The sequence below is a fragment of the Musca autumnalis genome, unplaced genomic scaffold, assembly GCF_047663935.1.
Source record: "Musca autumnalis isolate F117 unplaced genomic scaffold, ASM4766393v1 scaffold_1, whole genome shotgun sequence".
NCBI classification, from domain to species: domain Eukaryota; kingdom Metazoa; phylum Arthropoda; class Insecta; order Diptera; family Muscidae; genus Musca; species Musca autumnalis.
The window spans coordinates 144991171-145004846 of NW_027411644.1; the positions used below are offsets into that span (position 1 = coordinate 144991171).

The 13676-nt window shown below is 39.0% G+C and overlaps 1 protein-coding gene across 3 annotated transcripts in view; it reads left to right on the plus strand.

The window, feature by feature from the left end:
• The window catches only part of LOC141387444 (uncharacterized), a 63291-nt gene that overhangs the window by 17584 nt on the left and 32031 nt on the right, over positions 1–13676 (plus strand). For all 3 annotated transcript variants that reach the window (XR_012408563.1, XM_073957121.1, XM_073957132.1), the window contains 2 exons: positions 27–7348; positions 7429–7676. The gene's annotated coding sequence lies outside the window, so the exon portion shown is untranslated. The remainder of the gene's footprint in view (positions 1–26; positions 7349–7428; positions 7677–13676) is intronic.

The window sequence follows — 13676 nt, forward strand, 5'->3', positions numbered from 1 at the left end:
TCTTTATTTTTTTTCAAAATGTGTAGCGACATCCAAAAACATTCATGTGTGGACAGTGCCTACAAAAACATTTATTTGATTTGTGGAATTATTAATGAATTTGAGGAAAGTGTACCCTGGATGTTATAATGCACACAATCATCCGAGTGCCAAAATGACCTTGAAGCTAATTTTGGAATGTTGATGGCGAGTTCCATATTCAAGTGCAAAGAATCCAAATCCTTCCCAGCATTAAATCATACTCCTCAACATAACCATACAAACAATTTATGCGGTGATGTATTAATGAAATTAAAATGTAGTGATTTGTGGAAATTTAGAATATTATAATGTGGAAATTTTAGACATCATAAAACTTTTACAAAATAGTTTCGTTCCACTTAAAATTTTGCCATTTCCATAAAAATTAACCTGCTGCAAATAACGGTTCATAAACGACATATTTACATATTGTTAAATATGTAATACATATGTATGTATACATAATTTTTTTTTGAGTTTATTGAATTTAGCTTTTCCTGAATTTCTTGCTTTCTGTACATAACGGTACTTAGTTGACCTTCATGTGCATACATAAATAGACATACATTTTTTCTATTCTTTTTGTAAACAACATCCCGTTAGGAATTTAAGAATAGTTTAATGTTTTTGTAAAAGAAGATGAGTGTCAAATATTAGAACACAACCCAGCAAACATTTTTAGATCTGACCCAAATATAATATTTTAATGGGTAATTTTTCTGAGTGCTAGATTATTGAGCTCAATCATCAGGCTTTCTAATTAGACTTCTTGGTTAGTGCCGTTGCACAAAATGGGGTTTTTGTTATAAACAAAAAATATTTTGACATTTAGCCTTTTTCTTAGTTTTTCCTTTTTTCTATTTTTTTATGTTTAATTAATTTAATAATTAATGCAAATATGCAATTAATTTTTCATTTTTAATTTCAATTAATTTTTTCTTAAATATAATTATGAATTATGTTTGATAAATCTGAATTTGTTATGAATATGAAATGCTAAATTGACTTCGCATTTAAAAGGAATGTTGGGTAACCAAAGCTTTTAGGATTTGAAGGTCACATTAAGGGACATTGCTAAATTAAAGGTACATACAATGTCATAGGCGACAGGGTGGGACAAGTGTACCTCGGTATGACATTAGACCTCGTCATACCACAAATGGTCACAGGTAAGGTGCATCAATGACTCACAATTGACCTTGTGCAATATAATTTAAAACCAACTCTACTTTTTAATAAACGTTTGGTTTCCGTGGCATGGAATGTTTATTTTAATATGTTCGCGCGCTGAAGAATAACGGGTTGAGAACTTACCTCCTGAATGAGCTAGCCAGGCAAATTTGTTATCTTACCATGCCCAAACCGACCTCGTATATTTTTCATACATTTTTATTCGATTTTATGCTTTGATTTTATTCAGCGGATAGCCGGCGCGTAACATATATGGCGCCCAACGAAATACATTTTGTGTATTTTGACCTTTTGATTTTAAATTATTTTTGCACCTTTTTCGAAAAATCTGTTCTTTTGAACAAATTTAAAAATTTTGAGTCATTGATTGGATCTTATTAAAGATTGATCTAATTGAATCATATACAGGTGATTTCTATTGGAACATTTTAGTGACATATTTGTTCTTCTTTCTATTCATGGATATTTTTGTCATTTTTATAAGACCTTTTTACTGGGACCTGTATATACTTGGTAAAACTGACTATGAAATGGCATAAATGGAAATAAATAGAACTATTCAGATTTCTATTTTAAAATGCCTAGATCTTTTCTATCTTTTGATGAGGAACTTAGAGTCCAAACTGACGACTACGAGTAGTTCAGTTGTTGTTGCATAAGGGAATCATTTTTAGGTAAATCGATTTTGTCTTGACTTTTCCTTCAGACTTTTGTCTGGTCTTTTATAAGATATTGGACAATAGACGCTGGTCAATGTTAGGACATAAGGCTAAAGCATTAGAATAATAAAAATAGATCAGCAGATTTCTGAATATAAATTATTTTATCTTTGAGTCATCAATTAATTTCTTCATTTGGGAGATAGTGATGAGCCAAAGACATATAGAATAGACAGTATACTTCGGTATCTATGCAATTCTTTTGAGTGTGACGTGAAGACTTATTAGTATAGCTACTCAACATTCCTTGAAATTTTATGAAATATTTTCGATCTTTTTGAAAACTTTAATACATTTAAAGTTATTTTCTGACATTTTTTCCAAAATATGAGCAAACGTGTTACATGATCGACTTCCAGTACATCAAGTAATCGTTCAGTAAATACAACAACTTCCAGTACTAGAGGTTCTCCAACTACTAGGATTTACAATAGAACTAGTAGTGCAGGACTTTTCAGTACAAAAGCAAATTCTAAAAATATTTTAAATACTTCTGCTACTTCCACTAGATGTCGAGGTAAACCATTATTTTTATCTATTAAGTCAACAGATACTGATTCGTCTGAAGACATAATTGATCCACCAAATATGGCGTCAGAAGAAAATAACGAGGGATCTGGTAGACCTCCTCCACCATTGACAAAGCGCCCTGATAATCAGGACCTTGACTCACAGTCACTCCTTTTATATTTCCGAGAAGTTATGAGGGAAACTCAGGAAGAATTTAGGAGAGAAATTAGCTCGATTCGACAGACAATAAGCCAACCTACGGGTTCTAGAGCGACTTCTGAGAACAGAATTGATGGGGACTTACCTTCTCCAAATACGAGCATACCTTCAAACTTTTCTTCTGGATTTTCGAAAAATCTTAAAGATTGGAATATCACATACAATGGTACAGGTAGTGTTTCCGACTTTTTATTTAAAATAGATACCCTTACGGAAAGGTCTCAATGCCCATATGATCATTTAATGGCAAATTTTCAAGTTTTCCTGAATGGAAAAGCTGATGAGTGGTACTGGATGTACACAAAACAGAATCCAGGTTTGACCTACCCTCAGCTCAAAGCTGCCATGACCCGCGAATTTGGAAATCTTGAAAGTGATCATGAGGTAATTATAAGGATGTCTACTCGTAAGCAACATTCTAAAGAAAGTTATGATGACTTTCATTCAGTAATAGTCCAAATGAACCAACGACTTGGTCAACCATTACCTGATGCTTCAGTAATAGACATTATTAAGAAAAATGTGAATACCGACCTTAAGATTATGCTTTTCATAGCTAGCCCAAAGGATTTAAGTGAGCTTAGGGACATTGCTAGGAAGGCCGAAAAGGTACTTCAAGAAAATAAATCCCAAATTACTTTACCACGACCTAGACATGTTAATGAGATTTCGGTTGAAAATATTTCCGACGATTCTGATGAAGAACCCGATCCACAGATTGAAGCTTTGAGGGTAACCAGACCTCAAAATAAGCGAGATTATTCTGGCATTAAATGTTGGAATTGCCTTCAAATGGGGCATAGTTATATTTACTGTCCTGATGAATCGAGACATATTTTTTGTTTCAAATGTGGAAATAGGGGAGTAACCACACTTAAGTGTACGAATACACATAATTTAAACTTCCGTCGGAGCGAGAAGTTAACCGGGGACCCTCGTTCCCAAAATTAATTCCCGAATCGAATTTTACCTCGGAAGGAAATATTCTACAGGGACATTTCTCTTCCGATCAATTACCAGAATGGACTAACAAATTAATAATTCAGCCTTCGTGGCAGATCTTAAAATGCAGAGAAAGGTACAAAAAGAGAAAAATATTTAGAAAAGCTATTGAATCGTCATTTTTATCTACTTCTGATGATGGTAGACCATATGCCAGGATTACAATTTTTGATTATGACCTTCTATGTTTGCTAGACTCTGGGGCAAATGTATCTGTTTTAGGAAAGGGTAGCTTAGACTTTGTAAAGAAAAACAATATTAAATTGGAAAGATTTAGATCTAAAATTTCAACAGCAAATGGTACGAAGAATGAAGTTCTTGGTTTCTGTTCACTTCCAGTGATATTTAAAGGTGTGAAGAAAAATATTGTCTTTTATATAGTCCCAACATTATCTCAAGAGGGATATCTTGGAGTGGACTTTTGGAGAGCATATGCTCTTGCTCCAAAGATCACCCCCGACATTTCGAGTTTGGAGATAAAAGAAAATAAAGACGCTGTATTTCACGACCTCACCCCAGAACAAAAACTTGAACTCGATACCAGAATTTTAGACTTCCCATCTTTCGAAAAGTTAGGGCTTGGATGCACAAAACTTATTGAGCATCATATTGACACTGGAGATGCAACTCCTGTCAAATCCAAGCATTACCCCCTTTCGCCCCCTAGACAAGCAGAAGTTTACGAGGAGCTAGATCGACTTTTAGACCTCGGTGTAATAGAGGAATCAAACTCTCCTTGGTGTAGTCCCATAGTTACAGTTAGGAAGCCTGGGAAAATAAGACTTTGTCTTGATTGTAGGAAGTTGAATTCCTTAACTAAAAAGGATTCCTACCCACTTCCTCATATTAACGGCTTATTGAGTCGTCTTCAAGACACTCATTATATAACTGGGATAGACCTTAAAGACGCTTATTTCAAATAAAATTGTCTGAGACCTCCAAAGAAAAGACAGCCTTTGCAGTACCAGGGCGACCTCTTTATCAATATAAAGTAATGCCTTTCGGTGTCTGCAATGGACCTCAGACTATGAGCCGTCTTATGGACAAAACTATACCTTCAAGGATAAGAGACCGAGTCTTTATTTATTTAGACGACCTCCTCGTATGTAGTCCTGACTTTGAAAGCCATATGACCTTATTAGCCGAAGTAGCTCAGTGCCTAAAATCAGCTGGCCTTACAATTAATGTGAAAAAGAGCAACTTTTGTCAACGAGAGATAAAATATCTTGGTTATAGGATAGGAGGTGGAATTTTGAAAGTTGACCCCGACAAAGTCGAGGCTATTGTTAACTTTCCTCTCCCAAAGACCCCACGCCAAGTTAGACGTTTTGTTGGCATGGCTAATTGGTATCGTGCATTCATCGATAATTTTTCTGACCTTTCCGGACCTCTCACCGATTGCCTTCAAAAGTCAAATAAACCGTTTAAGCTCACACCAGAAGCCATTGACTCTTTCTCTAAATTAAAAGCGGCCTTGTCAAGCGCGCCCGTACTGGCTCAGCCAGACTTTAATAGAGAATTTGTAGTTCAGTGTGATGCGTCACGAGTAGGGGTAGGCGGTGTTCTCTATCAAGTCGATGATGACGGAAAAGAACACCCAATTGCTTTTGTGTCCCAAAAGCTGAATAAGGCTCAACGCAATTATACAGTGACAGAGCTTGAATGCCTTGCAGCCATCACTTGTGTACAGCGATTCAGACCTTATATTGAAGGACTTCCTTTCAAAATTGTGACCGACCACTCAAGCCTCAAATGGCTCATGAGTCAAAAGGACCTCTCTGGTAGACTTGCTAGATGGAGCCTCAAGCTCCAAGGTTTTGATTTTAAGATGGAGCATAGGAAGGGTACGTTAAACGTAGTTCCAGACACTTTATCAAGATTCGATGTCGATGAACTCGACCTTAATTTAGCTCCACCTGACATAGACCTCACGTCACCCGAATTTGACAGCCCTGATTATTCGAAATTGAAAAATAACATTCTGGAAAATAAAGAATCATTACCTGACCTTCGTGTTTCTAATAATGTGATCCACAAAAGAGTTAAATTTCGTGATGGAGAAGAAACCGAAGAGAGTCTTTGGAGGATATGGCTACCCCAGACCTTGACCCATGACATTATTAATAAAGCCCATGAAGAAGGTTGTCATGGTGGATACCACAAAACACTCTATAGGCTTAGACAAAAATTCTTTTGGCCACGAATGGCTCGTGATGTTAAAGACTTTATCAGAAAATGTGATGATTGTAAGATGATTAAACCGAATAATCGAATCTCTAGACCTCCAATGGGTGAACAATTTATAACTTTCAGACCTTTCCAAAGGTTATACTGCGACTTCTTGGGCCCTTACCCATGTAGTAAGTCGAAAAATTGTCAGTTGTTCATAGTGGTTGATCATCTTACTAAATTTATTTTTCTTAAACCTATGAGGTCGGCTACTTCTATAAACGTCATTGACTTTTTCCAGAATGACCTCTTTTGCACTTTCGGTGTTCCACAATATGTCCACAGTGACAATGGTAGACAGTTTGTCTCCAAAGAGATGCAAGACTTCTTCTCACTTTATGGAATCACCCACATAACAACAGGTTTTTACTCTCCGCAGGCGAATGCCTCCGAAAGAGCAAATAGAGAGATTATTTCGAAGATTAGACTTTTCCTTAAAAATGACTCTGACCATACAAATTGGGATAGAGACATTTATAAAATTTTATCGGTACTACGCAGTGATTATCATTCTGCCATTCAGACTTCACCATATTTTGCAGCATTTGGTCAAAATATGATTTTGCATGGTTCGACATATTCAATTTTAAATCAATTAAATATGATAAACGATGATACCAGAGTTCAAAATGCAGACCGACTACAAAATATACGTGATAAAATCCGAAAGAATCTTGACCTAGCTCATGAGAAAGCTGCCAAGACCTATAATACTAGAGTCAGACCGATTAATTTTGTTGAAGGACAGGAAGTCTTTAGGGTAAATCACTCACAAAGTGATTTTAAAAATGCTATTAATGCGAAATTTAATCCAAAATATGTCAAATGCCGAATTCGGAAGAAAATAGGTAATGCCCTATATGACATTGAAGACCTTAAGGGAAATTACATAGGTAAATACCATGCTTCGGATCTTCGAGCATAGCATAGCCATATTTCTGACTTTAGTAGAGCCCGGCTTCGTGGGTCGAGCCACACGTTTTTTCGGCTATCCTGCCTGTTCGTTCTACGATCATATATCTAGAGACGAAGCAGTTTTGAAACGGATCGCCTTATTTTATTGTGGCGCACCAAATGTGTGTTGACCTTAACATGTTTGACGTCATACGCTACGTCAAACATTAAGACGTACCTAGTGGCAACAATGTTATTGACATCACAGACATTTTTGCATTCACTAACACATATGTGTATGTGAATGTCAAATTGGATCTGCACATCACAGTGATCATTTAATAAAAACTAGCAAACAGAGCGGACGCAAAAGAAAAGAAAAAAAATAAATAATTGATATTAAAATATATCACCACAAGGACAAATAATTTTTTAAGTCCACGACATAACCTTCCATAAAGGTAATTGCAGACTTTAGTGATCAGTGATACATTACAACAGGACCTCGGCTAACAAAGCAAAGTTTTAACTCGATTGTTTTTGCATTTGCATTTCTATGCATGGTAAGACATCTCCACATAAAACCGGTGTTTCCTGAATGTGAACAAAATGTTTTTCTTTATTTTTTTTTCAAAATGTGTAGCGACATCCAAAAACATTCATGTGTGGACAGTGCCTACAAAAACATTTATTGGATTTGTGGAATTATTAATGAATTTGAGGAAAGTGTACCCTGGATGTTATAATGCACACAATCATCCGAGTGCCAAAATGACCTTGCAGCTAATTTTGGAATGTTGATGGCGAGTTCCATATTCAAGTGCAAAGAATCCAAATCCTTCCCAGCATTAAATCATACTCCTCAACATAGCCATACAAACAATTTATGCGGTGATGTATTAATGAAATTAAAATGTAGTGATTTGTGGAAATTTAGAATATTATAATGTGGAAATTTTAGACATCATAAAACTTTTACAAAATAGTTTCGTTCCACTTAAAATTTTGCCATTTCCATAAAAATTAAACTGCTGCAAATAACGGTTCATAAACGACATATTTACATATTGTTAAATATGTAATACATATGTATGTATACATAATTTTTTTTTTTTGAGTTTATTGAATTTTGCTTTTCCTGAATTTCTTGCTTTCTGTACATAACGGTACTTAGTTGACCTTCATGTGCATACATAAATAGACATACATTTTTTCTATTCTTTTTGTAAACAACATCCCGTTAGGAATTTAAGAATAGTTTAATGTTTTTGTAAAAGAAGATGAGTGTCAAATATTAGAACACCACCCAGCAAACATTTTTAGATCTGACCCAAATATTTTAATGGGTAATTTTTCTGAGTGCTAGATTATTGAGCTCAATCATCAGGCTTTCTAATTAGACTTCTTGGTTAGTGCCGTTGCACAAAATGGGGTTTTTGTTATAAACAAAAAATATTTTGACATTTAGCCTTTTTCTTAGTTTTTCCTTTTTTCTATTTTTTTATGTTTAATTAATTTAATAATTAATGCAAATATGCAATTAATTTTTCATTTTTAATTTCAATTAATTTTTTCTTAAATATTATTATGAATTATGTTTAATAAATCTGAATTTGTTATGAATATGAAATGCTAAATTGACTTCGCATTTAAAAGGAATGTTGGGTAACCAAAGCTTTTAGGATTTGAAGGTCACATTAAGGGACATTGCTAAATTAAAGGTACATACAATGTCATAGGCGACAGGGTGGGACAAGTGTACCTCGGTATGACATTAGACCTCGTCATACCACAAATGGTCACAGGTAAGGTGCATCAATGACTCACAATTGACCTTGTGCAATATAATTTAAAATCAACTCTACTTTTTAATAAACGTTTGGTTTCCGTGGCATGGAATGTTTATTTTAATATGTTCGCGCGCTGAAGAATAACGGGTTGAGAACTTACCTCCTGAATGAGCTAGCCAGGCAAATTTGTTATCTTACCATGCCCAAACCGACCTCGTATATTTTTCATACATTTTTATTCGATTTTATGCTTTGATTTTATTCAGCGGATAGCCGGCGCGTAACACACATCGTGATATTTCCTTCAAACATGGGGTAAAAAATCCTGCAAGGAAATGACTCCAAGATGGAATAGGGCGTGTCGAGAATTTAATAGCACGTAGTCACTGTAATCATGACTACAACATTATATTATTTTTCCCCGAGGAAAACAACACTTCCCACTTTCTTTCCGCGCCCAGTACTTTCAGTTGGTAAACGTATAAATTAGAGCTTTTGGACCACTACGTCAGAAAGCATGGACTTACACACGAAAAACTACACTTAAACACAAATGGTGAACTTTTGTGAGGGAGGTACAATAAGAAGAGGGTCCATATGGGTCATTTTAGAAGTTAAACTCAATTTGGACAAAATATTATCCATAGTTTGGATCAAATTGTTTGCTTTATTCGTTCAAGAGATATATCGTGTACCATTTAAGTGACATTTTTAACTTTTGGGTGAGGTACCGGAAGGTGTGGACCAATATTGTCCATCATCGAACTTATACTAAGTATAGACAAATTGTCTGAAACGGATTTCGTTCAAACATACCTGGGGTCTAAAAGATTTATTTCGATGGGCACATTTTGCCCATAAAGACTGAGGGTATAAAAAGCGGAAGACTATGCCTGACATCCGAAATATCAGTTGCTTTGTTGCTATTCCATAAAGTCGCAGTTGTGCATTTGAAACGCAGATTAGATTTTGCAACGATGTGCATTTTAAAATACTTTTAAATGCACGAGAAATAACTGAAACAATGCAGTTTTATGACGTTTCGGAAATTGAATTTTAATAAGGATAATGACTTATGAGATAAATCTGTGGCTGTCCTTGCCCCAATAACACGATCTTTTTATTTTTTCCACCTCTTCAACCGATTCGGTACAAATTTCGGCCTTTGTTCAAACTTAGTTTAAGTTAGAAAATGGACAGTACCGATTCTCAACTTCCGGTACTTGCCCCCAATATTTAAAAAATGTCACTAAAATGGTTTGCACCTTATCTCTTGAACGGGGCAAATAATTTGGTCCAAACTTTGGATCTCCTAATATTATGGTCACATTTATTTTAACTTCTAAAATGGTCCAAATGGGTCCTCTTCTTAGTATAGCTCCCCCACAAAAGTTCACCATTTATGTTTTAGTGCAGTTTAGGATCTGTTCGAAAATCCTTTGGAAATGTATACCGATGCTGTTCGTAGTTTTCCGTCGACAAGTCTAAGTCGGCAAGTTCAAATGTCCAAAAAGGGCCACAAAATTCTGAAAAGACCCTAAATACATTCGATCTGTGCCTAGATGACAGTATCAATTCACATAGGCTGTTGGTATATGTGGTTGGCAAAGCCGACTGATACAGATAGACCCAGAGCCAGATTGAGCAGAAGAACATACAATAATAAACACTGTTACAACAACAACTTTTTTACTCGATTTTATACATTTTATTCATAAAAAAATACGGATACCGAAGAAAACCTTCATCCTTGTAGTATACGACGGGACCAGGACGTAGAGCGGCGACGGTCGCTGGCCCAGATCTTCATGGGCCTGTGGAAGGCAATAGCTTGCTAGGTCTTTGTACTTTATCAGAATTGACCAAAGGGAATTCAGAGAGCCAAATGATGTGGCCCGTAGAGACCTAGGCTTTGGTTTGCATTGACCTCCAGGTGTCTAGGGCAGAAAACCTTGGTAGGAACAAACATGAGACCACCACGGCACATGTTATGAAAATCGTTCTGTCCAGAGCTATGAGTACCACCCCACGGACACAGGAATATGCGAAATAGCGCGACCAGTAGGCCAAAATTCCTGTAACAATTATTCTGTAGCCAATTATTCTGTAGCTAGGTCTAAGTATACGCTAGAATCTCGTAGATCATATAATGAGTACCTTAACAAGATTAAAGAAAATTTTAAGTCCAATCCTAAGTTCTTCTATGACTTTGTTAATTTAAAAAGAAAAACACCTTCTAAGCCCTCCCCCGCCGGGGATAACAATCTTGGCGCGATGCGGGGGCTTGACGCCACAATCTGCTCATTCAATTTCCTTAGTGTTGAACTGGGGGTTGTGACTGACCAAAGGTTATCCACTCCTTGTCGAAGACCTACACAATACACTGAAATCCTACAGTGTACTTTTGGGGTGAGTGACATATATTTGGTACTGATCTCCTACCAAAATAATTCGAGATCCCCTAACACCGGGGTGTTAAGCGACCACGTGCCTATCGGTGTTCAAGGTTTGCAGTCAGGGTACCGACTGTATTATAACGGAGCCTCGTTGATACCTGGGCACCTCAACGAGTAGCAGGCTTAGTTGTCAAGTTCCAATCATGGTAGTGGAGGGCTATGCCATGGTTGTACTCAGTTCCCCCATCTAAAAATCTTTCTATGGATGATAACACTAAAAATAAAACAACAAAAACCCAAACCCCTTTGATAACGACCCCTGCTATGACCACGGACACTGCTGCACCTAGTGCAATTAACTTAAATTTGGGCGGGGACGACTGTTCCACACCGACCCTGGACAGAGTTAGCGACTCAATAAACTCGCAGAGCAGGGAATTGCTCAATCTCCTGAGGGAAAGTGCGTCCCTTCACTTGAGTCGGGAAAGTTCTCCCATAAGCAACTGGGAGGACATCCCCCTGTCTGATGATGAGATGGATACTACGGTCATCCCATCTCAGAAGGACAAGGAGATGTCCCCCTCAGCTGCTTCTGGGAGCACAAAACCGGATGGGAAGGGAGTAACTCCGTCAGGGGATGTTACGTCGGTAGCGACCGATAGACCCGCTCTTCCCAGGCAGGACGCCTTGGTGGATGAGGCTATGGATGAGGAGAATGGAAATTCTCTCACCTCCCCATCCATCAAGAGTAGTAAGGCCCGGGAAAGAAAAGATAAACATGGCTACAAAAGAGCAGTTAACTACTGCTCTAGATTTGTAGACAAGTCTCCAGGTGAGGTCTCCACGGCGGAATTCCGGGAGATTAGGTTGAAGCTTCGCTTCTTGAGGCGTATTGAGAGGAAGTACCCTCATTTTGAGAAGCTTCCACTCCCAATCGACCGGATTCCGAGGCCGGATTCGGAGGTAGGCGCCAGCCCAACGACTGGCTTGACTTCCCCGGAACCAGCCGCAGTACAAAAACCAGCAGTGCCGGCCTGTTCGGACCCTTTGCGGACCCCTAATGTGTCTGCGGTAGGGGAAGACACCCGGACCACACTGGCCCCACCGACACGGTCCTCGAAGTCGGAGAAGCGAATTGGGAATTCACGGGAGGAGTTGCCACATCAGCCTTCAGCTACTGTGACAACCCCGCCGGTGAATGCCACAAGAGCTGCTGGGGAAGACATAGGCGGGAAATGTTCCAAGGTCGCTGATTTGCGGAAGCCTGTTGAACAGGCATCTGCGGTATCAGTGACGAGGAACAAATCCAGCACCTCGGGGAATAATAAAATTGGCCCGAAAGGGAATATCGGCTCTGCTGGAGGTCGGACGATTGATGGGACTGACGGCCCTTCAACCTCAAAGCTGGCTAGCGGTCAGAAGACTACTTCTTCATTACCACCTGGTATGAAGAGAGTGAGGTCTTCTGAGGATCCGCATCCAGATGCTAAGAGGCTGGGTGGTCGCCAGTCCGACAATCGACCGGCATCATATGCTAAAATGGCCGCCCGACAGACGGTTAAGGGAGTTCAGCCAGGGAGGGCCTGTAAAGGCAGCCCGGGCCAAAAACTTCCTAAACCTGCTGGAGAGAAGCCATATGAGCCACACAGGCCTGCAAGAATGACGGCCCCAGATGACCTTCTGGTGGCAATCATTGATAGAACTGACCCTGAAGGTAGGATCAGTGATGATCACTGGTTGCTGGTGGAAGGTCTTCTGAGGAATGTCATTACTTCCGATGATGTGGATGAGAGGAAGACCGGCTTTGGCAGGGCATCCGTATACAAGGGTGTCAAAGTTATCAACTGTAAGGATGAGGAATCGCGTGATTTCCTCACCCATACAGTTAATAACTCTGGCGCTCTGTGGGACGGCTGCAGGCTGGCTGCGATTCCCATCGCCGAGATCCCATCAAGGGTAGCGGCTACAACATGGGTGCCACCTCCTGCTTCGGATGTGGCACTATTCACCAGGAAAAGAAATATTGCCGAATTTGTGCCGCCAACGCTGGATGGAGTGCGATTGGACCTCTCTACGGAGGCGAAATACCTGGGAGTGATCCTGGACCATCGGCTAAGATGGAATAGGAACACGGAGGAGCGCACCAAGAGGGGTTTAATCGCGCTTTATTCCTGCAAGAACTCCATAGGCAAGAGCTGGGGCCTCAGACCATATGTAATACACTGGCTGTATAGGACAGTGGTCAGTCCCATTCTGACCTATGGTTGTCTCGTTTGGTGGCATGCCCTAGGTAATAATTCCAATCTGTCCAAACTAGCTACTGTGCAAAGAGCTGCGTCAGTACTCATTACTGGAGCAGCAAGAAGCACCCCTCAGGCCGCATTGAATGCCATACTGAACGTCCAACCTTTGGACATACTTGTACAGTATCGAGCTTCACGATCTGCCTTGAGGCTTAAAGAGCTAAATCTGTGGCGTGGTTCACATTTTGGACATGCTAGTGTTCTACAGCGGACTTGTAGCCAGATTGGACTAAGAGCCAGGGGAGATGAGACTGACTACATCTCATCAAGCCTGGACTTTGACACAGCTGACGTACTAATCCCCGACAGGAGTGAGTGGACACGAGGCAGACCACTTCCCGATAGCCTGTCGATCTTCACCGATGGATCGAAGATGGAGGAAGGCACGGGATCTGGTGTGTT